We start from the raw sequence: 25,046 nt of genomic DNA, 5'->3' as shown, positions 1-25,046 counted from the left end.
CTTACAATTTGATCATTTTTACACAGTTAGGCCAAGGTGGTGTTAGGAGTCTTGCCCAAGGACCCTTATTGGTATAGTGTAGGGGGCTTGCCCTGGTCGGGGATTGAACCCCAGTCTACAGCGTAGAAGGCAAAGGTGTAAACCACTACACTAGCTGTGCTGCCACTGCTGGAGTGCAGTAGCGCCACCAGCCCACTAGGGGAGCAGGTGGGCGGGTTAACCTAAGTTTCTGCAATTGAATAAGAAAACAAGTTGAGAGAGTCTGAACTGGTAGCGTCCCGCAGGTGGTTGTTCTCAGTTATTTTTCACACAGAGCATGGGAAATATATGCCTGTAAGTATGAGTGCATTCTAAGTTCATGTAGAGTGATGTAATGTAGTTTGTAGTCTTGTTTATGTTATTACGCAGTCGCGCTCATCAATGCTAATCGCGTTAGCTTGTCTATGGGAAAACCCATTATATGTTAGCATCGAGCTAGCGGGATGCATACTACCTATTGTTTATCTTTTATGGGGGCTATGCCAGCTGCAGTTTAAGACAGTGGAGCTTTAGTTTAGATCGTGAAATATATATATTATGTGACTATATGCGTGTTGTACTATGTTCTTTCTTATGTTTGTAGTTTTACAGTGCCTTCATTAGAGAGTCAAATAAACCCTACTACGATGGTGGAAAACCTTTGCCTCTTATTTTGAAGAACTGTTATCTATCTGCATAACTGGACATCCAAGTACAGCGAGGGCAGAATAGTAAAAAGGCATCATTCTCATCAAGCATAGTGAGTTCTGGGAAAAGAAAGAATGGATGATACGCTGGAAACAAGGTCAAAAGCATCTAGTTCCTTACGCTCCAGCCGGCTTACATCATCATATACTGCTGCCGCCAGAGCAAGAGCAAAAGCAGAAGCAGCCCGTGTCCAGCTCTCCTTTGCAGAGCAGGAAGCCAACATCCTGAAACAACAAGCTGAACAGCTTAAGAAGAAAGCTGATTTGGACGCAGAGCTGCACATACTGAAATCACAGAAGGCAGCGGCAGCAGCGCTAGCTGAGGCTCAAGCATGGGAAGCGTCCGCACAGGAAAGCGAGCACCCACAACAGCCCCAGCTGGACAATATGCCACCAATCAACGCCAAAGAACGAGTACAAGAGTATGTGCAACAACAGTCAGAACTCAGCGTTAATCTGCAGACTTCAGAGGTAAATTCTCCTGGAATCCCACTTCCTCCAGTTACACAGCCAGATATCTCCATTGCGGCAACAGTAAAAGCATACAAGGAATTGAGTACCTGTCAGCCTAGTGTGTACAACAGTCAAGAGTTTGCACCTTTGCAATCCTACTGTGCCGTGAGTCCAAAGAAAGAATCGTACAACTGGAGTTACGGAGGACAGACAACGAATGATGGATTTCACCATCCCCAGCCCAAGCTAGTGACACCCACACCAACAAGGGGCAGTCCCGGTGACACTTCAGATCTAACAAAATATCTCATACGGAAAGAGATGATCAGCTCTGGTCTGCTGAAATTCGATGATCGACCAGAGAACTACTGGGCGTGGAAGACTTCCTTTCTAAGTGCAATTCAAGATCTGAGTATATCACCTCAAGAAGAGCTAGACCTGCTTTCCAAATGGCTTGGCCCACACTCAGCTGCACAGGCCAGGAGAGTCAGAGCTGCATATATAAACAATCCTACAGCAGGCCTACAGATGGTGTGGCAGAGACTGGAGGTGTGTTTTGGAGCACCAGAGGTGATTGAGCATGCACTTCTAAAGAAAGTTGAGGATTTTCCTAAGCTGATGAATAGAGACAACCAACGCTTAAGAGAACTGGGGGATCTTCTACTCGAACTTCATGCTGCAAAAACAAGTGGCCATCTTCCTGGTCTTTCACATCTTGACACAGCACACGGAGTCAACCCAATTCTGGAAAAGCTTCCATATCACCTTCAGGAGAAATGGGTAACAGCCGCCTCAAGGTTCAAGAGAGATAATGCAGTATCCTATCCTCCATTTTCATTTTTTGTTGGTGTAGTGAATGAAGAAGCCAGAATTCGCAATGACCCAAGTTTTTCCTGTGTCACCTCTGCCAGTGCCAGCAATCCGAAAACAGAGAGAACGGTAAGGCAGAACTATCAACCCCCTTTGTCTGTTAAGAAGACAGAGATTTCAAGTGTTGGGGGAGCCAGCTCAAACACTCCCACTGACAAGAACAACATAGACCCCGATAAACAATGTCCGCTACACAGTAAGCCTCACCCGCTGAGAAAATGCCGTCTCTTCAGAAGTAAGACTTTGGAGGAAAGAAAGACTTTCTTGAAAAACAAACAAATTTGTTTTAAGTGTTGCTCTTCTATTAATCACATAGCCAAAGATTGTTTGAAGGCAGTACAGTGCACAGAGTGTGGTAGTGGAAGGCATATCACTGCACTACACCCTGATCCCCTTCCCCGTAGATCGGAGAGCTCAGTGACCACGGATGAGCATGGCGGGGAGGAAAGAGAATCAGCTGCAGCTGATGTGACATCAAAATGCACAGAAGTATGTGGAGGTTTGATCGGCTCAAGATCATGCTCCAAGATATGTTTGGTTAAAGTGTTTCCTGCCAAACAACCAGAGAAAGCGGTTAGCATGTATGCTGTTCTGGATGAACAAAGCAACCGCTCCTTGGCTAAAACATACTTTTTTGACATCTTTAACATTCAAGGACAACCAGAACCATACACATTGAAAACATGTGCAGGCATCAGAGAAGTAGCAGGGAGACGAGCCAGCCACTTCATAGTAGAGTCGCTTGATGGTATGACTCAGCTTCCCTTGCCCAATCTCATTGAGTGTGATATGATACCTGATGATAGGACTGAAATCCTGTCACCCGAAGTTACTTCCTATTACCCACACCTGAAACCAGTCCAAGGTAAAATTCCAGAAATTGATCCAGGTGCGGAAATCCTTCTCCTCCTGGGCAGAGACATTTTGTGTGTGCACAAGGTAAGAGAACAGCATAACGGACTCCATAACGAGCCATATGCTCAACGGCTCGACCTTGGTTGGGTAATCGTGGGTGAAGTGTGTCTAGGGCAGGTGCACAAGGCAGCCAATGTTAGCGTATACAGGACCAACATTCTGCTAAGTGGACGAGCTTCACTCTTGAGTTCATGTCCAAACAACGTACGAGTCAAAGAAAAGCTTAGTTGTCACATGCTAAACCTGAGTGTTCAAAGCTCCGAACAGCACCTGGGTAGAAAGATAAATGATCTTGGCAGTCAGGTGTTTCATAGGACACGACAAGACGACACCCCCGCTATGTCAGTCGATGATGAATGTTTCTTGAATACGCTAGAAGAACAAGTCTACAAAGATGGTTTCAACACTTGGGTTGCTCCATTACCTTTTCGGTCACCACGAAACCGTCTTCCCAACAACCGACCTCAAGCTTTAAAGCGTCTTTCATCTCTTCGCCGAATGCTAAACAAAAAAACGCAAATGAGAAAACAGTTCATTGATTTCATGCAAAGGATGCTGGAAGAGAAACAAGCAGAGCCAGCACCACCATTAAAGGAAGGCGAGGAAAGTTGGTATCTACCTATATTTGGAGTATATCACCCACAGAAACCTGACCAAATAAGAGTGGTATTCGATTCAAGCGCCAGACACGAAGGAATTTCCCTCAATGACGTGCTTCTGAGTGGACCTGATCTGAACAATGCTCTTCTTGGAGTTCTCATTCGGTTCCGTAGAGAACCAATAGCAGTCACTGCGGATGTTCAGCAGATGTTTTACTGCTTTAAAGTCTGCGAGAAGCATCGAAACTTTCTGAGGTTCCTGTGGTATGAAAACAATGATCTGCAAAAGCCAGTGAAAGAGTTCTGAATGACAGTACACGTGTTTGGCAACAGTCCATCACCAGCAGTTGCTATTTACTGCTTCAGGCGAGCTGCATTGGAAGCAGCCGACTCCACTGCTTGTGCAAAAGAGTTCATCACACGGAATTTTTATGTGGACGACGGACTTGCATCATTTCCTAGTGAAATAGAAGCCATTAGTGTCTTGCAGACTTCCCAAAAGATGCTAGCTAAATCGAACATCAAGCTACATAAAATCGCATCCAACAGTAGCAGTGTCATGCAGGCATTCTCACCCGAAGACCTGGCCAAAGATTTGAAAAACCTTGATTTAGGAGTGGAATCACTACCTCTTCAGAGGAGTCTGGGTTTAGTTTGGAACCTTGAGACAGACAACTTCATGTTCTGTGTTTCAAAGGAGGAGAAACCTTTGACAAAAAGAGGCATTTTGTCTGCAGTGAACAGTTTGTTTGACCCCTTAGGCTTTGTGGTACCAGTCACAGTGGGAGGAAGAAACTTGGTGAGGAACCTATCTGTGGAACAGTATGACTGGGACACACCACTGCCAGCATCCAAGCAGGAACATTGGACTCTCTGGAAAGACTCTATGAAAGACCTAGAACAGCTCCAGATTCCAAGACCTTATGTTCCAGTTTCTTTATCGATGCTGACACAGCGCAGAGAGTTGTGTGTGTTTTCAGATGCGTCAGTCATAGCCATAGCTGCTGTGGCTAACTTGAAGACAGTTTCTACAACAGGACAGTGCCATGTGGGATTCATCATGGCAAAGGCAAAACTTGCTCCACGCCCGGCACATACTGTTCCTCGACTTGAACTTTGCGCAGCGGTCCTGGCGATCGAGTTGGCAGACTTTATTCAGGACGAACTGGACATTGACATTCATTCTGTGATGTACTATACTGACAGTAAAATAGTCCTGGGTTATATTCATAACACTTCACGCAGGTTTTATGTCTATGTGGCAAACAGGATAACCCGAATCAGAAAGTCTTCACATCCAGATCAGTGGCATTACATCTGCACTGAAGAAAACCCAGCGGATCATGGAACTCGACCAACAACTGCTACAACCCTCAAAAGCACCAACTGGTTTACTGGACCTTCATTCCTATCAAAACCCCAAGAAAGCCACAGTTCTCAGACAGATGTCTTCGAACTGCTGGATCCAGATATGGATCTAGAAGTTTGCCCCGAAGTGACAACCTGTAACACAGTTGTGAAAGAAGGTGGACTTGGAGTTCAGAGGTTTCATAGGTTCTCCACTTGGAAGTCTTTGACTCGTGCACTCTCCACACTAATCAAGAAGGCAAGAAGTGTTGCAAAAACACATGGTGGTAACACAGGAGATGAGGAGGCACAGGCGGTGACAATAATCATTAGAACCACGCAACAAGATGCTTACAAAATGGAGTTTCTGTGTCTTGCCAAGGGAGATCAAATCTCCAAACAAAGTCCACTTCGGAAGCTGACACCCTTTCTGGACAAAGATGGATTATTGAGAGTCGGTGGCCGTATGTCTGCAACTGATATGTCGTTTGAGGATAGACACCCTCTGATTATTCCCAAGCTGCACATTGCTACATTGCTGGTGAGAAAATATCATGAGCAGTCTGCACACCAAGGACGACATTTCACGGAAGGAGCTATTAGATTAGCAGGACTTTGGCTAATTGGAGGGAAACGACTTGTGTCAAGTGCGATACACAAATGTGTAACTTGCAAAAGACTGAGAGGTAAAATGCAGGTCCAGAAGATGTCAGACCTGCCACCTGACAGAGTGTCACCAGAGCCACCATTTACTCATGTTGGTTTGGATGTTTTCGGACCTTGGATGGTGACTGCCCGAAGGACAAGAGGAGGGCATGCTGAAAGTAAACGATGGGCCATCATATTCACTTGTCTGAGCACTAGAGCGGTGCACATCGAGGTCATAGAGACGATGACCACTGCAAGCTTCATCAATGGACTCAGTGCCATTAGAGGGCCCATTAAAACAATTCGATCAGACCAGGGCACAAATTTCATTGGAGCCTGTAAAGAACTCAAACTCAACACAACTGATCCTGAGTTGAAGACATACCTTAAAGACAACAAGAGCACATGGATAACCCTCCCCACTCTTCCCACATGGGCGGAGTGTGGGAGAGGATGATCGGCATTGCTCGACGGATTTTGGATGCTCTTCTCCTCAAGCTGAATCCATCATATCTCACACATGAGATACTAGTCACTCTGATGGCGGAAGTCACTGCCATTATGAACTCAAGACCATTGGTCTCAGTGTCCTCTGACCCAGAAGCGCCAGCAGTTCTTACCCCATCAATGTTGTTGACACACAAAAAAGATACATTGGCTGCACCTTCTGGGGATTTTGATGTTAACGATCTTTCAAACAAACACTGGAGGAGAGTCCAAGCCCTTGCTGATGCCTTTTGGAAAAGGTGGAGGCAGGAGTATCTGACGACGCTTCAAACAAAGGGAAAATGGAATATGGAGAAGCCCAACCTGCAAGTAGGAGATGTGGTGCTGCTGAAGGATTCACAAATGAAAAGAACTGAGTGGCCTACTGGACTTGTGGTTAAAACCTTTCCTAGTCGAGATAATACAGTGCGTAAGGTGGAGGTTAAAGTAGTCAAACATGACATTCCTAGAGTGTATTTGCGTCCTATTTCAGAGTTGATTTTACTGTTTCATGCAAAAAATGTATAGTGGTGTAAAATACCAGGCGGGGAGTGTGCTGCCACTGCTGGAGTGCAGTAGCGCCACCAGCCCACTAGAGGAGCAGGTGGGCGGGTTAACCTAAGTTTCTGCAATTGAATAAGAAAACAAGTTGAGAGAGTCTGAACTGGTAGCGTCCCGCAGGTGGTTGTTCTCAGTTATTTTTCACACAGAGCATGGGAAATATATGCCTGTAAGTATGAGTGCATTCTAAGTTCATGTAGAGTGATGTAATGTAGTTTGTAGTCTTGTTTATGTTATTACGCAGTCGCGCTCATCAATGCTAATCGCGTTAGCTTGTCTATGGGAAAACCCATTATATGTTAGCATCGAGCTAGCGGGATGCATACTACCTATTGTTTATCTTTTATGGGGGCTATGCCAGCTGCAGTTTAAGACAGTGGAGCTTTAGTTTAGATCGTGAAATATATATATTATGTGACTATATGCGTGTTGTACTATGTTCTTTCTTATGTTTGTAGTTTTACAGTGCCTTCATTAGAGAGTCAAATAAAGCCTACTACGATGGTGGAAAACCTTTGCCTCTTATTTTGAAGAACTGTTATCTATCTGCATAACTGGACATCCAAGTACAGCGAGGGCAGAATACTAGCCAACCACTTTTCAGCGACACCTGACTTCCTCATACAGTACCACAGTTCCTCTCTTGGCACCCTATCATATGCCTTCTCTAGATCCACAAAGACACAATGTAGCTCCTTCTGACCTTCTCTGTACTTCTCTACCAACACTCTCAACGCAAAAATTGCATCTGTGGTACTCTTTCTGGGCATGAAACCAAACTGCTGCTCACTGATCTGAACCTCTTGCCTTAGCCTTGCTTCAACAACTCTTTCCCATACCTTCATGGTGTGGCTCATCAACTTTATACCTCTGTAGTTACTGCAGCTCTGCACATCACCCTTGTTCTTAAAAATGGGGACCAGTACACTGCTTCTCCACTCATCAGGCATCCTCTCACTCTCCAGGATTTTGTTAAACAACCTGGTTAAAAGGTCCACTGCCTTCTCTCCTAAACATCTCCATACCTCCACAGGTATGTCATCTGGACCAACTGCCTTTCCATTCTTCATCCTTTTTAAAGCTGCCCTCACTTCCACCTTACCAATTCTCTGCACTTCCTGATCCACTATCTCTCCCCCAGTTGTCCTACTCTCTCTCTCGTTTTCCTCATTCATTAGTTCTTCAAAGTACTCCTTCCATCTACTCAACACTCTCTGTTCACTCACTAGTACATTTCCCTCTCTATCCTTTATCAGCCTGCTGCACATCCTTTCCAGCTCTATCTCTCTGTTTAGCCAAACGATACAAGTCCTTTACTCCTTCTTTACTGTCCAGCCCCTCATACAGCTCATCATAGGCCTGAGCCTTTGCCACCATTCTTTTCTCTATGTGATTAGCCTCACAGTACTCCTGCCTACTTCCTTCATCTCTCTGGTTATCCCACTTTTTCTTAGCTGCCTTCTTCTTCTGAATACTCTCCTGGACTTCCTCATTCCACCACCAACTTTCCTTGTCTTCTTTCCTCTGACCAGACGAAACACCCAAAACATTTTTGCCAGTTTCTCTCACCACCTTAGCTGTAGTTTCCCAGTCCTCAGGTAGCTCCTCACTGCCCCCAAGGGCCTGTTGCAATTTTTCCCTGAACTGCCTGCAACCATCCTCCTCCTTCAGCTTCTACCATCTAATCTTTGGCTCTGTCTTCACTCTCTTCCTCTTCTTTGTTTCTAATCTCATTCTACAGACAACCACCCTATGCTGCCTTGCTACACTTTCCCTTGGTACCACTTTACAATCTCCAATCTCCTTTAGGTGGCATCTCCTGCTAAGGATATAATCCACCTGTGTGCACCTTCCTCCACTCTTGTATGTCACCCTGTGTTCTTCCCTCTTCTGAAAATACGTGTTCACCACAGCCATTTCCATTCTCTTGGCAAAATCTACAATCATGTGACCTTCCGCATTTCTGTCTTTCACACTATACATACCCAGCACCTCTTCATCCCCTCTGTTCCCTTCGCCAACATGTCCATTGAAGTCTGCACCAATCACTAATCTCTCCTCTCTAGGGACACCATCTACCACTTCATCCATCTTACTCCAAAATTCCTCTTTCTCCTCTAACTGACAACCAACCTGTGGTGCATATGAACTGACAACATTCAAAACTGCACCATCAACCTCCAACTTCAGGCTCACGATCCTGTCTGACACTCTCTTTACATCCAGAACACTTTTCACCAGCTGTTCCTTTAGGATTATCCCTACTCCATTTCTCTTCCTCTCTAGACCATGATAGAACAGTTTGAATCCACCTCCAATGTTCCTGGCCTTGCTTCCTTTCCATCTGGTCTCCTGGACACACAGAATATCTACCTTCCTTCTCTCCATCATGTCCGCAAGCTCTCTGCCTTTACCAGTCATTGTCCCTATGTTCAGTGTCCTCCACACTCCTGCCTTTCCTTCTCTCTCGCTGCCTTCTAACCCGCCTTCCTCCTCTCCTCTTTGATGGTCTTTGACCTACAATAGTCCAATTTCCACCGGCACCCTGCTGGTCAACAGCACCGGAGGCGGTCGTTGTTAACCCGGGCCTCAACCGATCCGGTATGGCAATCATATCTGTGATCCGCATGATAGTTTTGGCACAAGTTTTACGCCGGATGCCCTTCCTGACGCAACCCTCACCATTTATCCAGGCTTGGGACCGGCACCAGAAGTACACAAAGTACACCCCTAATGGCTGATTTCATTTTGGCGTTTATACAGATCCAAATTGCATATAATGAGGTTACTATTTCACAGCTGAAAAGTTGAAAACTATATTCCAAGTGTTTAGTGTTACCAAGCAGCTCTTCAATTCCAATGAAGTTGGGCTGTTGTGTAAAACATAAATAAAACAGACTATGATGATTTGCAAATCCTTTTCAACCTATATTCAATTGAATGCACTACAAAGACAAAATATTTAATGTTCAAGCAGATATTCACTCATTTTGAATTTGATGCCTGCAACACATTCCAAAGAAGTTGGGACAGGGGCAACAAAAGACTGGGAAAGTTGAGGAACGCTCAAAAAACTCAACAGGTTAATTGGAAACAGTCCGGGGTCTCCGTTGTCGTATTTTGCGCTTCATAATGCACCACACATTTTCAATGGGAGACAGGTCTGAACTGCAGGCAGGCTAGTCTAGTACCCGCACTCTTTTACTACGAAGCCATGCTGTTGTAACACGTGCAGAATGTGGCTTGACATTGTCTTGCTGAAATAAGCAGGGATGTCCCTGAAAAAGACGTTGCTTGGATGGCAGCAGATGTCGCTCCAAAACCTGTATGTACCTTTCAGCATTAATGGTGCCTTCACAGATGTGCAAGTTACCCATGCCATGGGCACTAACACACCCCCATACCATCAGAGATGCTGGCTTTTGAACTTTGCGCTGATAACAATCCAGACAGTCCTTTTCCTCTTTGGCCCGGAGGACACGACGTCCATGATTTCCAAAAACAAATATAGACACATCAGACCACTTTGCGTCAGTCCAGCTCGGGCTCAGAGAAGCCGGCGGCATTTCTGGGTGTTGTTGATATATGGCTTTCGCTTTGCATGGCAGAGTTTTAACTTGCACTTGTAGATGGAGCGACAAACTGTGTTCACTCACAGTGGTTTTCTGAAGTGTTCCTGAGCCCATGTGGTAATATCCGTTACAGAATGACGTCGGTTTTTAATGCAGTGCCACCTGAGGGATCGAAGGTCACGGGCATTCAATGTTGGTTTTCTGCCTTGTGGCTTACTTGCAGAGATTTCTCCAGATTCTCTGAATCTTTTGATATGGATTGTAGATGACGCAATCCCTAAATTCCTTGCAATTGCCTATTGAGAAACGTTGTTTTTAAACTGTTGGACTATTTGCTCACGCAGTTGTTCACAAAGTGGTGAACCTCGCCCCATCCTTGCTTGTGAACGACTGAGACTTTCAGGGACGCTCCCTTTATACCCAATCATGACACTCACCTGTTTCCAATTAACCTGTTGAGTTTTTTGAGCGTTCCTCAACTTTCCCAGTCTTTTGTTGCCCCTGTCCCAACTTCTTTGGAATGTGTTGCAGGCATCAAATTCAAAATGAGTGAATATTTGCAAAAAACAACAAATTTTATCTGCTTGAACATTAAATATTTTGTCTTTGTAGCGTATTCAATTGAATATAGGTTGAAAAGGATTTGGCAATCATCATATGTTGTTATTTATGTTTTACACAATGTCCCAACTTCATTGGAATTGGGCTTGTATATCTGGTTCTGTCCACGTGCAAATGTACAAAAAGTGAAAGAAATCAGAGTAAGGGTATGCATGCACTGAACAACCCAATCAGTCACCTTAAAGCCAGGTCTCTTTATCAGATCACAGCTTTGATCCAGTCTAATAAATCTGAGTACACTGTTCATATGACTTGTGTTTAAAATCAGATAGTGCTGGTATTACTGGTAACCAAGTGAAAACACTCATTATGCCCTGTCAAACTACATATCGCTGTTGTCGGAAGAAAACCTCTTATCTCTTTACAGAAGAATGAAAAATCCTACTTTACTTTTAACGTAAGTCACTGGGACTTATTTCCAAGTCATTTTGGGCTGTTTCTTTTGATCCATTCTTCATGAAATTTATGCACAATGTAAAGGGTGACGGGCATTTTCAAATTATATCAAAAACTGAAAAACGACAAAAAGTGGAGATATGAGGTTTTCAGAGAACAGCGTAAGTCTATCTGAGATTTACAGGTTACATTAGCCTCAGTGATCTAATTAGCCATGTAAAGTTTAAAATGCGGCACATTTTTAAGAAGTCTGAAGATAATGCACCTAGAAATTGTGAATAATTGCTCCGCCTGGCTATAAAGATTAGTGTAGTATGTTTCTTTTTGTTGTTGTTAGCCATTTAGCCTTTACCATATTAACTAGTAAGGTATCACATTAAAATAATAATGCTCAATTAGCAAGAACATCCAACAGATAGAGTAGTCTGCAGTAGTTTGGAGTAATCGACACATCTCTGAATCTTCTGATGGCTCATCTAAACTTCACTTGAGCTAACATATTAATGAACAGCCCTTAAGGTACCACTGGAGAGATATGTTGATGAAGACAAGTTAAAACTGTTATTGAAATGGGAATAAGTCTTGTCTCAAGAGCATAAATTACTGGGCTCAGTCTTGTTTCACTCTTGTGGGAAGATGGTCTCAGAAATTGTTCTCAAGATCAGACGAGTGCAACGCCTCCATCTGAGGTAACTGGAAACAGATACAGAATCAGACTCTACATGTTTAAAATCTGTTCACTGCCACTTCAGGATCTAATTCTTCCTTTTCATGATGAATCAACTAGATAATATTTGTTTGTGTTCATGGGTTCAAAAATCAGAATTTGCTCTGAGAGCAGAAGAAAGCGGTACTTTTACAATGTTTTATTTAACTGAATGCTGTTGTCTTGTTCAATGGATTTTAGGTGGTGATTCTGAATAATGGAGAATGGCCTTCACCACCACATTTAAGATTATAATCTATATTCTTAGGCTATATACTGAAAAAATCTTAATCTGGTCCCGGTCTTGACTCAGACTCGACCAGTACAAAGTCCCAGACTTGACTCAGACTCGACCAGTACAAAGTCCCGGTCTTGACACAGACTCGACCAGTACAAAGTCCCAGTCTTGACTCAGACTCGACCACTACAAAGTCCCGGTCTTGACACAGACTCGACCACTACAAAGTCCCGGTCTTGACACAGACTCGACCACTACAAAGTCCCGGTCTTGACACAGACTCGACCAGTACAAAGTCCCGGTCTTGCCTCAGACTTGACCACTACAAAGTCCCGGTCTTGACTCAGACTTGAACACTACAAAGTCTCGGTCTTGACTCAGACTCGACTACTCGGACTCTACCACTACATGTCTCGGTCTTGATTTGTACTTGACTACTACTCAACGGCTACAAAGTCTTGGTCTTGACATAATTTGTTCACTATAAAGTCTTAGCCTTGACCCAGATTTGCCTACTAGAAAATCTCTGCCTTAACTCTGATTCCCCCTCAGTCTTGACTCGGAATCAATGCATCTTGGTCTTGAACATTGACAACAACACTAGTAAAGGATCAGAGAGATAGACAGTAAGATAGATAGATAGATAGATAGATAGAGAGAGAGAGAGAGAGAGAGAGAGAGAGAGAGAGAGAGAAATGCTTTGCTTCTTATTTTCAAAGAATTTTGAAACATCTAACAACAGCTAAAGGTTCCACAGCTGGAGAACACACCATTAAGAGCAGCCCCTTGTTTTCTGTTGATTATGTGTTAGACAGAGAGAGGAGAGGGAGAGAGGGAGAGAGGGAGAGAGGAAAATTATGGAAATATAATTAATCCTTTCAGGGTAAACAAACACGACTCTCTAACCATTAGTTTGAAAGCAGCACGGACAGCTATTATGGTAATTCGGTGTCATCTCAGTTGTTTAAAACTGTAATTAAAAGCAGTTGGAGAACCCCCTTAACGAAGCCCCTCACCTTTAAGTATTAATGAACGACCACAATTAGCGCGAAAATGAGGACCCTTCAATCCGGAGGCACTGAAATGTTTCTGGACTTGACGGTTTTCTCAAGAGAGTCAGTGATTGTTTTGCTTTGAGTGGATCTCTCAGTGTGCGCGTCCCTGGGGCCTGACGAAGGTGTCTGTATTGATCTCTTTCTAACACAACATTGCATTAGGCTTTAATGTCAGACGCTTTTAGTTTCCTTAAGCTCCTCATTTGTCTCTGAGCAGATGCTCTATTTGAGATAATAATACAAATTAGATATGAATACATCTTTCAATAAACATACAATGACAAACATCACATAAAAGGTAATATATAACATTACACAAAAGCCAGACTCTATTTACCTCCCAGTCATTTAATTTACAGGCCATTAAGCACAAGCTATTCACTGCTTAGCATCACGAAAAAAAGGCAGAAAAAAGAAATTACAAGAAACAACAACTTAATATAATATTAGATGCCTCAGTATTTCGAGTGTCCACTCTTGACCTTTATTACAGACATACTTTCTCAAAGAAATCTGCAGGGATATTTTTCCACACCTCCAAAGTTCAGTCTTCGAAGTTGGTTGCACTTTCTGCTTCTCACCATCCAAGTAACATTCAGTGATGTTTCAGTCTGGACTCTGAGGTGGTCAGTCCTTTGCTGTAAGAACACCAGCAGCTTCTTTGGCTTGTCTGTTTTCTTTTCTCAGTAAGAGCTTCACATCCATTCAGACTCATAGTGTCATAGGGTCTTCTCACAGGGGAAGGATGAACAGAACACCTGTGGATGTTTTCAAATCTTAATTAAGAGTGGAGCTTGATTTTCTCCTCTCTCTCAGAGATGAAAGCTTTAAGTACCGTTTATCCGGTGGGGACAGTTTTGGTGGTCTAGCAGGTCTTAAACAGAGTCCTTTTTTCTTTGTAGCTTTTAATCATTTATCAAACTCCAGTTTTGGAAACTCCTTCCTAATGCAAAATAATTATCTCATATCTAATCTCCCTAAAATATCTCCTGAAAAGTGAGTAACTTGTTCTTAACAGCTGGAAGTGATGGAAACATAAAAGTAAATGTAGGGGGGTCTTTGACTTTTGCGAAATGGATATTCTGTAATTTTCTGTCAAGTTTGAAAGAATCATTGTTATTACATCTATTATCATACACTTTATGTCCAGTGGGGGACATAAACACCCCCCCACCCCCCCAACTTTTGTGTTCCCCTACTTTTAAAATGATCCAGAAGTTGTGGGGACATTTAAACACAGAGCTGATCTACTCTTACTGTCCTGGTGTCATGATCCAGATGATAGAAATGAAATTATAACAGGGACTGAGTGACAAAAATCCTCTGAAGGCAATCTACACCAGTGATATATGGATGAGTGGATGTTTCCATGATTAAACTACTCCTGTTTTCATGGTTATGCTACACTCATTTCCTTAGTAATGCTGCATCCATTTCCATATTTATGCTATGAAGGTTTCACCCATTTCCATGGTTGCACTACACCCGTTGCCATGGTAACGGTACCTGCACAGTATGCTTAACCTATTTCTATGGCTTACGCTACATCTGTTTTCATGGTTACGTTTCACCCATTTCCATAGGTACAGAACCCCATTTTAACAGTTACGCTACACCTGCTGACATGTTAACATTACAACCTTTATGGTACACTAATTTCCATGTTAATGCTACATCCAGTTCAACCTTTACAGTGCACTGATTTCCTTGATTATGCTACGTCCATTTTCATGGTTACACTAAATTCAGTTGCACCTTACGTTACACAAATTTCCATGGTTACGCTACATCCAGTTCAATTTTTTTTGCATACAAATTTCTAGTTAAATTACATTCATATTAAACTTTACACTATATCCATGTTCCTGGTTATGCTTGTTATGCCCTAGCTATTTCTGTGGTTCTGATACACCCATTTCCATGGTCCCACTTCATGTCAAAAGTGAAGATCAAAAAGCAAAGAAATGTATTTATTGAAAAAATATTTTCAAAACTACCAAGCAGAAAAAAAGTCATATAAGTGATGTGATGAGAGTATAATCCATTCTGTCAGTGCTAACTTCATTACTGTTTCTTTTTTTCGCTATTCATTATCAGACAAATAGTGAAACTAATGATTTCCTGTTCCCCTGGCTAGAAGGGTCCCAAAACAACAATTTTTGATGACAGTGGGCTACAAATATTTGAACAAAAAGATTGACTTCATTCAGCTAGTGTCTGAATGTTTTACACTTGTTAATGAATATTTCTTTTTTAGTATCGTTCTCATGCTTAACTAAATCATTTCATCTTATCTAAGCACTTTTATTGTCAGTGAAGAGTAATGTCTATCATACCTTCTGCAGGTTTGCAGGAGCAGCTTCTCCAAAGCTTTTAAAGGGATGTGGCTGTGACTCTGCGTTGTCTCGTTTAAAAGCACACAATGCTGGTATGGGCTGGATTAATGGCTGAAAAAGATGAATAGAAGGCAGAGAAAGAACATATAGTCAGCTTTTTATCACACTGTTCCCAACTGTGCACAATATTAACTGTAGCTGATAATAGAAATAATTATACATCAGTGTACTCATATACTCACTGGCCACTTTATTGGAAACACCCACCTTGTACTTCCACTCACTGGTCACTTCATTAGAAACACCTACCTTGTACTTCCACTCACTGGCCACTTTATTAGAAACACCTACTTAGCACTTCCACTCACTGGCCACTTTATTAGAAACACCTACCTAGTACTTCCACTCACTGGACACTTTATTAGAAACACCTACCTTGTACTTCCACTCACTGGTCACTTCATTAGAAACACCCACCTTGTACTTCTACTCACTGGACACTTTATTAGAAACACCTACCTAGCACTTCCACTCACTGGCCACTTTATTGGAAACACCTACCTTGTACTTCCATTTACTGGTCACTTCATTAGAAACACCCACCTTGTACTTCCACTCACTGGTCACTTTATTGGAAACACCTACCTTGTACTTCCACTCACTGGTCACTTCATTAGAAACACCCACCTTGTACTTCCCCTCACTGGACACTTTATTGGAAACACCTGCCTCATATTTCCAATTACTGGACACTTTATTAGAAACACCCACCTTGTACTTCCACTCACAGACACTATATTAGAAACAATTTATTAGAAATACCTACTTTATAGGTTTACTATATAGGTGTACATTTACAAACAGCACAGCGATAGGACTACAGTATATCAGCTCCCCTCTCCATCACCATAGGTCAGCATCTGACCACAGGAGCATTGCTGATGAAGGTCTAGAGAATGACTAACACAATGTATAAACAGATGAGCAACAGTCACTCTACATCAGCAAGGAGCTACAGGGGTTGCCCACAGAGTATTAAAAGAAAGGCACACACTCTCCGGATCTTGATTTAACAATTGGAAGTATTTCACAATCATTCATCAAAACACATTTAGAAAATTACAGAACCATTGACAGCCACTGGTATCACGCCTCACAGCGAGCATGCCGTTTCATGTACAAAGTTGCAGCTGGCCATATATTGTTGACTACATATAGATGTGTCAATATAGCTAATTTGCACATTATAGAACAGAACAGCAAATATTACAGTGCGGAGATTAAACAGAAAAAGCGTGGACCACTTAAGACCGACTTCTTGTGCATAAGACAGTATTATAGCTACAGAATTGACTCGGCAGTCAGAAGAAAATCACTCATTTCTGGAGGGAGGAAAAGCTTTAGCACGGCACCAGAGTAAGAGGTAGAAACTGCAAAGACCAGATGCAGTCAGTCTTTTTTGTGCCCAAACCGAATTTAAACCAACAGAAGGGAAATTAAATATAACCTAGTAGGCTAGCTTAGCTACATGCTGTCGTGCTATGATTTAGCAAGACTAGCGTAGCCGCAGGCTAACATTAAACAATTGCATTCACACGATAAAACACAGTGTTTACAAAACAAGACCTCTCCTAAAGTGTATATAGTGTCGTTACGTTGGCGCTTTACGGACATTTTGTCGTTTTTAACTCTTAAGGTATAGCTAGCAATATTGACTGGAAGGCTGAGGGAAACGAGTAACCTAACCTAGTTAGCTTAGCTAGCTAGCGTTAGCTAACCTTGTTAGCACTGTGGTCACAAACAACATATAAACAGAAAGAAGCGCAATTTTTGACATAAAGTCAGAAAAAATGAATAAATTTACTGGTAACGTAAACAGGAATCACAGCTGTAGCTGGGTGTAGAGATACGAGAAGACAACAGTTGATCGTTCCCATTACCTTTTAGCATTAGCTCTACTACCGGCGTTAAAGGGGAAGTCCACCAAATTTTCAAAGGTTCTTCATAATAGACGCGGGATGCTTCATTCTAGAGAAGCTTGTCAAGTTAGAATAGTTTATAATGTTGGTGGTAGGAACGTGAGACAGTGTTTTAGGACAGCCTGTACACAGATTTTTATTTCATTAATGGCAGAGGTGCACATTCAAGTCCCCACAGTCCCAAAGAACCACGTGGCTGTTTTTAGCATTTGGGTGTGCATTTCTTTTTTAATTAGATTTCATGAATATTCCTCATTAAACTCTGAAAAAGGTGAGGATAGTTCAGTTCAGATTAATTGTTGTGTGAATTTTATTTTGTGTTTTATGTGCATGGTTCTATCTGTAGGCCTGTGTATGGAGGGTATAAACTGTAATGTTCTTGCTGGTGCTGAGTTGTTGCTATGGATACTTGTTCAGTGGAACTTCAGTGCCAAAGGTAGAAGGTGAAGCGACTCAAACACAGCTTATCTGTAGAGGAGTACAGCTGTAATACTTCTTGGTTCTTGAACTTATACACATAAACTGTAGGTGAACATTTTCTGGGGAAAGTTGTAACAGTGCCGTAACAGTTGGGGCACCCCTTGCCAAATTACATCATTTACATTATGCATAATTTACATTATACATAATGTTTAGCTGCATTTTTTTCTGCAAATGTTACTCCACACTTACTTTATATATCATCGCTGTCGGACGAAGATCTCGCATCTCCAGACTGGTAACTTTACAGGAAAAGGCCTACTTTACTTTTAATGTAAGTCAATGGAACCGGACTTTTTGGGCCACTTCTTTTGGTCCAGTCTTCATGAAATTTATGCACATTTCCAAAGGCGTTTCCAAATTATGTGAAAAACTGAAAAATGTAGACACGAAGATTTCTTCCGACAAGAAAACAAGAACGATAAAGGAGTAATTGTAGCATTGAAAAAGTTCTGACACCCTACAAAGTCATTACTAAGTAACACCCCTTTTAGCCAAATGCTACAGCTTGCAAGTGCATTTTCTTAGCCAGTGAGGAATCTTTATATTTCTGCTTTAGGGATCTTCAACCACTCTTCCTCATATTTAGGGATCTTCAACCATATCTTCCTCACAAACCTCAAAGCATGATATATCCACCTCTACTTTACAGTTGGCAAGGCGTTCTTTTCATCAAAAACTGCTCCTGTTTTTCTTCAGGCATACTTTTAGTGATTGTTGCCAAAGAGGTCCTTTTTCACTTGACTTGCTTTAAAAATGCCTCTGACTTATCTAGATGTTGTTTTGCACATTTAATATGTCAGATAAGGTTTCATTCTAACGATTCTTCCATGCAGAGCAGAATGGTGTGCCACCACTCCTATGCCTGATTAACCTTCCTGAAGGTCCTTTGCTGTCATGTGGGGGTTTTGCTTTCCTTCTGCCACATGAGCAGCTCTACCTCAGAGCTTTTTCAAAATTAAGCAGATTTTGCCTTGACTTTCAATCTGACTAAAGCAGGAGTGTTCAAACTTTTATCAGAGAAGGCCAGATCATACCATGTCAAAATCCCTGAAGTGCTGAATTTGCCCTGAAAAGAAGTCAGTGCTGTGCGACTTGGGTTGATGCAGTTGCTTTAGTCTTTCTCCTGAATATTTATTGTGGTGTTTGTGCTTTGTTTGAAGTGCATTGATTTTAAACTCATTACAGCCTTTTGAATTTTGAGGCATTCACTTTTGTTTTGGCTCATATTTGAGAAAGTATTCAAATTTCTGTCTCTCTAAAATCAGCGGTCCTCAGTGTTAAGTTTGTGCTTGTAGTCTTGACTAAATGTCACTCAGTGAAAGAAGCTGCAGGTCTAATCAGAGAAGAAAGGCTCTTAAACTTTAGCTAATTTCGTTAGAACAATGTGGCGCACTACTGTAATTTTAAGAAGCCAGTACACTGCTGGCGGTTACTGATCTTGAACAAAAAAAGCCTAATTAAACAGTAAAGAGATATACAAACTCATTCAGAGTGGTTTAGTATTAAATTCTGTGTTCTAGAGAAACTTACTGAGTCAGAATTGTTCACAGTAGTGGTGACAGGAACCAGACGTCCACCTCTACAAGCTCCCTCAGACAGTCAAAACATGAAATGGTTATCAATGCACTGCTTTATACCCAGTGGTGGACAGTAACTGAGTAAATGCAATTAGTTTCTGTACTTAAATAGCTTTTTTGTGTATCTGTACTGAAGTTTTTCCATTTTGGGTGACATTTTACTTTCACTCCACTACATTTCAAAGTCAAATATCTGACTTTTTACTCCACTACATTTTGAGAAATCTCTCATTCCTTTTGGTTTCAGTGTGTATAAAAACAATGTCAAAACGAAAGAAGCGCAAAGCAAGAACACCAATCAGGGCACAGAAGTCACTTTGTTCTGAACTTTAACCTAAGTACATGATTTGTGTACTTTGTCCCCCACTGCTTATACCTGATACTTAGATTTATGAATCGACTACAATGTATTTTTCCAATATATATTCATGGAGAAGTGGTATAGGATGTTGTAAGAAGAAATAGTCCCCAAAGGAAAACTTTTTCATATTCATCATTTTTTTCCCTCAGAAATCTGACATATAAAACGACGTGTAGGTTCACTGGTGGTTTTCAAAAGTATAAAAAATGGCTATATTTGTTTTGTAGACATGGTGACCCCTCGCGCTTATCACCGCCACTGCAAAGAAATGAGGCTTATTATTTTATCAGAGCAAGAAAAGGCTGCATCTACCTCCATATTACTGTTCCAGCACCTTTATTTTTTCATGTTGTACATTCACTTTAACACAGCTTTCCTTTTACTAGTGTTTCAGAACTGCTGCATAATAGATGCAGTTCCTAATGCTCTTTGGAATTGAAGAAGCCTTTCGGGGTCTGGAAATGGTTGAACAGAGCTGAATCGCAGGTGTCCGAATGAGTCTTTGGGTTCTGTGATGTCCTTCAGTATGATAATTTTAACATTTACTTTCACTCCTTCCTTCTTTCTCTCCTTTTCAGAAGAGTCTCACAGTGACACCTCCCTCTGTGCTCTACGAGTTTATCTCCATCGTGCTGAGGTATTGGCTAATTATCTGTTATTATATGAACTCATTCTCTTCTGCAATGTTTTTTCTTTCAATGAGTGCAAAATAAGGAATGAAAAAGCTGAATGTTGTTATTTATTCAATTTCACTTTTCTAAATGCGTAGAGTCACAGTGCTACTGTGAAAAATGTGATTTATGTAACTCACAGTCTACCTGAACACAGTTTAATAACATTGTCACTGGAGCAGACTTTTAAAAGCTTAATGGTTTAAATGTCTTTTCAGAGAGAGGATTCCGAATGTAAAGTGATGCATATGAATGCAGTGCTAAAGCGGAGCCGTTTGAGTGCTGAATTGATGATGCACATTCTGTCCTAACATTTATAACACTTACTGACAGCAGCATGACTTGCAGGGCAAAATCTAGGGCTGTGCCAGAGCCTCAGAATTAAAGAGATTGCATATGGAAGAAAAAGCTTTTTTGATATATGCCAATATATGTCAATATATTGAATATACAGTTACTGTCAAATTACTTGGAAAAAATATTAGTCCATTATCTTTCATTAAAACTTAAAAAGGATACAAAGAAAGGCATGTTTGGTAACATACAGTCACCAGGAGACAGATTTACTAAGAGATGCCAATTTCCAGCAGTCTGCTCACTTTTTTGGACTGATCGTCTGGCCAGTTGAGCAACTCATCGAAGGCCGTTTCCACAAGTTAGGAGAGTTTTTTTTTTTTCATTCTCAGTTTTTCTTCAAATTGTGACTCATTTGCTGCGGTGGAGCCCTATACAAATGCTTTAGGCATTAATCAGTATGCAGGCTAGTTCTCCTCGATTAAAATGCTTTTTCTCAATAAAACTGACAGAGGTACAAATAAGAATTCATTTTCACTAATCACAGTTTACAGGCCACCAGGGCCCTATTCTGAGTTCTAACAGGAATTTGCTGACTTTCTGTCCTGCTTAATAATAAATAATTGTCTGAGATTTTGATATTTACATTGTTGAACCACAGGATCCACTAAGTAAGGCTTTTCCATCTATCTTAGACTCTGCTGGTTTTACTCAAAACATAATGGAGCCCACTCTTTTTTGCAACCACACTTTAAGTTTGACCCTGAGCAGGGGTCAAACTAAATGTTAAGAAGAGCCATTTGGTCCTTTCAACAATAATCAATCCACCTTTGGAGCCTCAACATTTTATGTCAGTTTTATTGAACGTTTTTCCATCTTGGCTATAAATATGTCTCAGTATGTGCTAATATTATAGTTTAGGCTTAAAAAGTATAAACAAAAGCACAGACTTACCTTACTCTGCCTTAAGCTTTAGCTCAGCTATGTAGCTTTTCTCACATCTCCAGCAGGAAACATTTCTCAAAAGTACAATAGTTTGTTCTAAGGTGTCTCTCAACATTCATGTTTTTATGAGGCTTCTTGTTCCAATATTCCTATTACCTTGAACGACGCTGCAATTAAATTCTGGCATCTCAGACACCATTTAAGGTGGAACCGTAAAATTACAACAAGAAGCTGACTTGAGCTTTGCAACTTTTTTGTGTTTGACAGTTTCTCATTGCAGGTTAAACATATCAAGAAACCAGCCTTTCTCTACTTTGCCATTTTGTTAGCTACTAGCTGAGCAAGATTGATGTCTGTGTTTCTGTATGACCAGCAGTCTGCGAGCCAATTTTCTGGATTAAAGGGTAAATTAGCAGAGTTTAAAACCATTTATGAATTAACTTACACATTTAAGACTGTTTATTGTTATTTTAACCTAAAATCTAATTCAGCTGTGAAGCCGCAAGAGGGTAGTAAAAGAGCCTGTGTTAGTCTCATGTTGCTGACTCCTGACCTATGGTGTAAACATCCATTCTTTCATTAAGTAAGAATGTGATTATGTTTCTTTTGAAAAAGTAAGATATTGACAATCAGTCAGAAATAAAAAAGCAACCATTTTGACTTTTCATTGTGGAACAGCAGCGAGAGGAGCTGAACTTTGCATTTGAAAACCATACAAAAAAGTGTAGGGACTGCCCCTTTGATGGTGACATCAACGCTTCTTGATGTCAGACTAAGGTATGTGATGGTGCACAGCATTAGTAAATGTGCCTCCAGATTTGAGGTGCATTGAAGTTGTTCTGGTGTCTTGTAGTTGCCCACATTACTGCACAGTACAGTTTTACAGTAGGCTGGAAAATGTCTTTTATAAACCTGTGACAGCTGCTTTCTTTCTGAGTGCCTTATTTGAGCTCGTTTTTCATTTAACCTCTATCTGTCTCCTTCCAGTCATCCTTCTTTCTCCTCCACACCTGAGTGTATGAATGTGTGTCATATATCTTCCGTCTTTTAGATCTGAATAGAAGCATTTAGGTGACCGTATATTGGCAATCAATAACCCTCGCTCATGACACAGTAACTGAGAGCTATTGGAAAGAAAGAGACGATCACAGCCCCTGAAAAACCTGATTAATGCTCACTTTATCTTGGCCAGCCTATTGACTATAACGTAACACTCAAATTGATATAAGTAAAAGAACACAACCTTTTTGGTACCAAGAGCACATATATACTCTATTTCTGTTTCTTCACTTTCATAATGTTTCACTGTCAGCTTACTTTTATACAAACACACAATGTGGAGGCCAACCAGAAAGTCTTTGGATGTGTCAGCTCTGGTTTATTACTATACTATTACGTTGTATAAGATGCTTGAGTGACAGGCACAAAGCAACTGGTTGTATAATATGTCTCAAAAAAGAATGTACGCATCTGGAGCTGAAAAACAGAGAAGAGTATGAGAAGACAAGGAGAAAATGCTTCAAGATGAAGCTGCGTTTTGGGGAGTGTGGTGCTTTTTATTTTAGTCTTCAGTACAGTAAAATGTAATCAGAGGCACAAGGCACGTGATTCCTGACTGAGTTTCAGCTTCAAAAAACTCAAACAACAAACACAAGATCCTTTAACATATGTCTCTATTAGTCCAGGTTTAGATACTCAGACTGTGATTAAACTGGCTTTAGATACTCAGGCTGTGATTAATCCAGGTTTAGATGCTTAGACTGTGTTAAAACCGGCATTAGATACTCAGGCTGTGATTAATCCAGGTTTAGATACTCAGACTGTGATTAAACTGGCTTTAGATACTCAGGCTGTGATTAATCCAGGTTTAGATACTCAGACTGTGATTAAACTGGCTTTAGATACTCAGGCTGTGATTATTCCAGGTTTAGATACTCAGACTGTGATTAAACTGGCTTTAGATACTCAGGCTGTGATTAATCCAGGTTTAGATACTCAGACTGTGATTAAACTGGCTTTAGATACTCAGGCTGTGATTAATCCAGGTTTAGATACTCAGACTGTGATTAAACTGGCTTTAGATACTCAGGCTGTGATTATTCCAGGTTTAGATGCTTAGACTGTGATTAAACTGGCTTTAGATACTCAGGCTGTAGATTCTCAGGGTGTGATTAATTCAGGTTTAGATACGCAGACTGATTAATCCAAGTTTTTTTTGCTCCTTTTTTTGCTACCTCCCCAGCACACCACAGCATAGAAAAGACAGCTGGCAACCATGGTCTGATCGAACATCTGCAGGAGCTTCCTACAGATGTTAAAGGACCTCAGCCTCCTCAGGAAGTAGAGCCTGCTTTGACCCTTCCTATACAGGATGTCTATGTTGGCTAACCAGTCCAACCTATCATCCAGTTGCAGCCCGAGATACCTGTAGGTCATTACCCTCTCCACTTCAACTCCCTCAATAGAGATTGGCTGTGTGAGTGGCCTAACCCTGTGAAAGTCCACTTCCATCTCCTTGGTCTTGGCAGTGTTCAGAAGCAGGTTGTTCCCATGGGACCACTCCACAAAGTCCTTCACCAGGGGCTTGTACTCCTCCTGCCACCCCCTTACACAAGCCACAATGGCAGTGTCATCCGAAAACTTCTGCATGTGGCACTTGGAGTTGTACTGAAAGTCTGAGATGTAAAGTGTGAACAGAAAGGGGGAAAGTACAGTCCCTTGTGGTGCTCCTGTGCTGCTGACCACAGTCTCTGATGTACAGTCCTCCAGCCTGACATACTGAGGTCTGCCAGTGAGGTAGTCAGTAATCCAGGAGACCAGGTGTGGATCCACTTGCATGTTAACCAGCTTGTCTCTCAGATGGAGGGGCTGAATGGTATTAAAGCACTGGAAAAATCAAAGAACATGATTCTTACAGCACAACCACCCTTGTCCAGATAAGAGTGGCCACAATGGAGGAGGTATAGCATGGCATCCTCCACTCCCACTTTCTCCCTGTAGGCGAACTGCAGAGGGTCTGTTGCGTGTCAAACCTAGTGTCTGGGAAGGTGTAGAAGAACGCGCTCCAGTGTCTTCATGACATGGGATGTTAGAGCAACAGGCCTGATGTAATTGAGTTCACTGGGTCGCCCCCTCTTGGGTATTGGAATGATGCATGATGTCTTCCACAGTGTGGGAACTCTCCCCAAGCGCAGACTCAGATTGAAGA

General features: G+C 41.7%; 1 long non-coding RNA gene across 1 annotated transcript; it reads right to left on the bottom strand.

Moving 5' to 3' along the window:
• Positions 1-13,864: 13,864 nt before the first annotated feature.
• Positions 13,865-17,475, bottom strand: LOC108440433. Its single transcript, XR_001858845.1, has 3 exons — positions 17,393-17,475; positions 15,529-15,639; positions 13,865-13,950 (listed from the first exon to the last, which is right to left on the bottom strand). It is a non-coding gene; the product is annotated as an uncharacterized LOC108440433 (long non-coding RNA).
• Positions 17,476-25,046: the final 7,571 nt, after the last annotated feature.

This window comes from Pygocentrus nattereri, chromosome 22 (genome assembly GCF_015220715.1).
Source record: "Pygocentrus nattereri isolate fPygNat1 chromosome 22, fPygNat1.pri, whole genome shotgun sequence".
In the NCBI taxonomy this organism is placed as follows: Eukaryota; Metazoa; Chordata; class Actinopteri; order Characiformes; family Serrasalmidae; genus Pygocentrus; species Pygocentrus nattereri.
This window is presented reverse-complemented; position numbering and strand designations above follow the sequence as displayed.